Genomic DNA, 4881 nt, shown 5'->3' with positions numbered 1-4881 from the left:
TTCAATATATTTGGGAAGTTTTTGAAGACTACTTCTTCCGTATTCTTTCTTCCCCTTTGTCTCTCATTTCTCCCTCTAAGATTCCCATAGTGTGTGTGTTGGTCACTTGATTTACTTCAGGTCCCTTCAGTTCTGTTCTCTTTTCATTATCATTTTTTTCTTTCCACTTTATAAGTTTCAATTGGCCTACCTTTAATTCACTGACTCTTATTTCTCCCTGATTAAGTATGCTATGGAACCCCTCAGTTGAATTGTTTTTCAGTTACTCTGCTTTTTAGCTCCAGAATTTGTTTAGTTCTTTTTAATAATTTCTGTTTATTGATGTTCAAAACATTTAGATTACATTTTCTTCCTGATTTTCTTTAGTTTTTTCTCCATGTTTTCCTTTAGCATTTTGAGCATATTTAATACAGTTGTGTTGAAGTCTTTGTCTAGTAAGTCTCATATCTTAACTTCATTTCTGTCCATCAATTTTATTCTTTTGAATAGGCCATACTTTCCCATTGCTTTGTATATCCTGTGATTTTGTTGTTGTTAAAAACTGAACATGAACATTTGATTGTTTTAATATGGTAACTCTGGAAATATTTCTCAGGGTTTGCTGTGTTCTTACAGCCTTTGTTGTAAGGCTGGAGTAATCTGTATGTTCAGTGAGTACTCAAAGCTGTTTTTGAAAAGATTGTATTCCTTGTCATGAATGGTCTCTGCAGTCTCTATTCCTTTAGCTCTTGTTTGACTAGTGTTTTGACAGATATTTCCTTGAGTGTTAGGAGCTAAAAACAAAATTAAATACCAATAATAAAAGAAAAGCACCCTCAGGACTTTCCTGGTGGTCCAGTGGTTAAGAATCCACCTTGCAATGCAGGAGATACTGGTTCAAACCCTGGTCCAAGGAGATCCTACATGCCTTGGTAAACTAAGCCTGTGTGCCACAACTACTGAAGCCTGTGTGCCTAGAGTTTGTGCTCTGCAACAAAAGAAGTCACCGCAATGAGAAGCACATGCTTGCTGCAACTAAAGAAAGCCCACAAGCAACAACAAAGAGCCAGCACAGCCAATAAATAAATAAATATGTTTTTAAAAAGTGTGTGCCTTATAATGCAGGAGACATGGATTCAATCACTGGTCAAGGAACTAAAATCCCACATGCCACAAAGAAACTAAGCTTGCATTTCACAAATACTTAGCCTGTGCATAGCACAACTACAGAGTCCATATGCCACACCAAAAGTTCCCGCATGACACAAGGAAGATCCTGTGTGCTGCAACTAAGACCTAATGCAGCTAAATAAATATTTTCAAAAAGAAGAAGAAAAAAGAAAAGCAGCCTCTCTCAAAACAAAACAAAACCCTAAACACCTCTCGGGGTCCTTACAGATTGGTTTTGTGCTGGGGCAATCTAACCCACTAACTGACTAACTCACTTAGTCAGGTTTACGCTAAGCCTGTGGTGAAACAGTGTGATCTGAATTCTGCTGCTGCTGCTAAGGCACTTCAGTCGTGTCCGACTCTGTGAGACCCCATAGACAGCAGCCCATCAGGCTCCCCCGTCCCTGGGATTTTCCAGGCAAGAACACTGGACTGGGTTGCCACTTCCTTCTCCGATCTGAATTCTAAGTTAGGCAAAATAGAGACAAGTTCCTTGCATTAGTCCTTCAAGTAGACCTCAGAAAACTTAAAACAGACACATGCAATACTTTGCAAATAAGGTTTTCTCTGCTCTCTGTAGAACCAGGGACCAGGATCCCACAGTGGGAGCATGAGCTTTTACCACTCTAAGACTGCTACCAGTGCTTGGCGGCATAGAGTAATATGCGCTCCTCTCTGGCTTTCCTTCTCTTCCCTTCTCGCCCTCCACCTCCCCTTCCCTTACGGAGACTCATTGCTTCCACTACTGCTGTGCTACAGCTGTAGCTGGAGCCAGCACACAGCCATGACCGAGAACCCCAGGTTGGAGAACCACCTCATCAAGTGCTTTAAGAATAAGGGCCACGATGTGGAGACAATGTGAAGATACAGAAATGAAATGACTGTTCAACTGCAAAAAAAAAAAAAAAAAAGATGAACAATTACTGAAAAAAAAGAAATGTTCCCCAAGAAGAAAATTTAGGAGATTCAGATGTTGATGCTGATTTTAAAGCACACACTGTAATACTAGAAGCTATAATGCAGAATGCCACAAGTGATAAATACCCAGTGGCCCAGTTGAGTGCTATACAGGCTGCGAGAAAACTTTTATCCGGTGACAGAAATTTATTAGGTGATGACCTAATAAAATCTTGGATTTACCAATTCTAGTGAAGTGTCTAGAAAGGGATCATAATCCTTCATTGCAGTTTGAAGCTGTGTAAGTGTTAACTAATATAGCATCAGAAACTTCTGCACAGACTCAAACTATCATACAGTTTAATGCTGTACCTCTTTTTCTAAGGCTTCTCCTTTCAGCCACATCAGAATGTTCGTGAGCAAGCAGTATGGGCTTTGGGAAGCATTGTAGGTGATGATCCTCAGTGTAGAGATTATGTCATGTTCACTGAGAGTTGTCAAAACTCTTCTGTTCTTCATCAGTCCCTCCATTCTTATTGCCTTCTTTTGGAATGTCTCATGGATTATTTTCAGTCTCTGCAGAAATAAGGACCGACCCCATCACCTATGGAGACAGTCTGGAGATTTTGCCAGCATTGTGTGTCTTAATATACCATATGGACATAAACACTCTTGTGGATACTGTTTGGGTGCTGTCACATCTGATAGATGGAGGTAAAGAGCAGATACAGATGGTTATTGATTCAGGGGCTGTGCAATTTCTTGTGCCCCTTCTGAGCCATCAGGAAATGAAAGTTCAAACAGTAGCACTCAGAGCAGTTGGTAACATAGTGACAGGTACCAGTGAGCAGACCCAGGTTGTTCTCAACTGCAATGTCCAGTCATGCTTCCCAAATCTCTTATCACATCCAAAGGAGAAGATAAATAAGAAAGCAGTGTGATTCCTTCCTTTCCAACATTACAGCAGGCAACCAGCAGCAAGTACAGGATGTAATAGATGCTGGATTAATCCTATGATTATTTATCATCTTGCTAAGGGGGACTTTGGAATACAAAATGAAGCTTTTGGGACAATTAGCAACTTAATGATAAGTGGCAAAAATATCAAGTAGAGTATCTTGTACAGCACAATACCACCATTCTCTAATTTACTTTCAGTAAAAGATTCTCAAGTTGTTCAGGTGGTTTTAGATGGTATATAATGGCTAGTGATGAAGCAAGCACGATAGCTGAAATAATAAAGAATGCAGTGGTTTGGAGAAGTTTTACAGTTATATGAAGTTGAAGACATATATTTAGCATTTGAAATCATAGATCAGTATTTCTCTGGCAACGATATTGATGAAAATCCTAGCCTCATTCCTGAAGCAATACAAGGAGTTACTTACAACTTTGATCTAACAGCCAACCTTCAAACAAACAATTTATTTTTGAGTTCAATTGAGTGCAGCATCTTTCCCACATTCAATATGAAGCACCACCAGATGGCTACCAAATGACAAGAATGACAACTACAAAAGACTCCAAAACATATATGCCCCCTTGTTTTGATGCTTCTAAAGCAAGCCATGTCTTAATCATTCTGCAAATGCCAGAAGTCACTAAGCAAATGGACTATAAAGGCATATGATTGCCTAAACTGTTTTAGAATTCTCCTTTAACAACCTTAACTACTCTATTTTCCTTGTTCCCTGGTGCCACATGCTGACAAATGCAGTATCCAGTTTAGAATATTCTGAGGCGGTGGCTTTGCTATTACAAGAATAGCAAGGAGAGATTTTAAAAAAGTCTTCCTCGGTGATCAATGCAAAGACATAGAGGGAAACAATAGAATGGGAAAGACTAGAGATAACTTCAAGAAAATTAAAGATATCAAGGGAATATTTCATGTAAAGATGGGCACAATAAAGGAGAGAAAAGGTATGGGCCTAACAGAAGCTGAAGATATTAAGAAGAGGTGGCAAAGATACACAGAAAGAACTATACCAAAAAGATCTTTATGACCCAGATAACCACGATGGTGTGATCACTCACCTAGAACCAGACATCCTGGAATGCGAAGTCAAGTGGGCCTTAGGAAATATCACTATGAACAAAGCTAGTGGAGGTGATAGAATTACAGTTGACCTATTTCAAATCCTAAAAGATGAGGGTGTAAAAGTGCTTCACTCAATATGCCAGCAAATTTGGAAAACACAGCAGTGGCCACAGGACTGGAAAAGGTCAGTTTTCATTCAAATCCCTAAGAAAGGCAATGCCAAAGAATGCTGAAACTACTACACAATTGCACTCATCTCACATGCTAGCAAAATAATGCCCAAAATACTCCAAGCCAAGCTTCAACAGTATGTGAACCATGAACTTCCAGATGTTCAAACTGGATTTAGAAAAGGAAGAGGAACCAGAGGTCAAATTGCCAACATCTGTTGGATCATCAAAAAAGCGAGAGAGTTCCAGAAAAACATCTAATTTGGATTATTGACTATGCCAAAGACTTTGACTGTGTCGATAACAACAAACTCTGGAAAACTCTTCAAGAGATGGGAATACCAGACCACCTGACATGCCTCCTGAGAAACCTGTAAGCAGGTCAGGAAGCAACAGTTAGAACTGGACATGGAACAACAGACTGGTTCCAAATCAGGAAAGGAGTACATCAAGGCTGTCTATGGTCACCCTGCTTATTTAACTTATATGCAGGATACATCATGAGAAATGCTGTGCTGGATGAAACACAAGCTGGAATCAAGATTGTTAGGAGAAATATCAATAACCTCAGGTGTGCAGGTGACACCACCCTTATGGCAGAAAGTTAAGAAAAACTAAAGAGCCTCT

At 39.6% G+C, this 4881-nt stretch overlaps 1 pseudogene; it reads left to right on the top strand.

Moving 5' to 3' along the window:
* The first annotated feature begins 1933 nt into the window (after positions 1-1933).
* Positions 1934-3545, top strand: LOC122435571 (annotated as a pseudogene).
* The last annotated feature ends 1336 nt before the right edge of the window (positions 3546-4881 follow it).

Source organism: Cervus canadensis, chromosome X (genome assembly GCF_019320065.1).
Source record: "Cervus canadensis isolate Bull #8, Minnesota chromosome X, ASM1932006v1, whole genome shotgun sequence".
Taxonomy (NCBI): Eukaryota; Metazoa; Chordata; class Mammalia; order Artiodactyla; family Cervidae; genus Cervus; species Cervus canadensis.
This window is presented reverse-complemented; position numbering and strand designations above follow the sequence as displayed.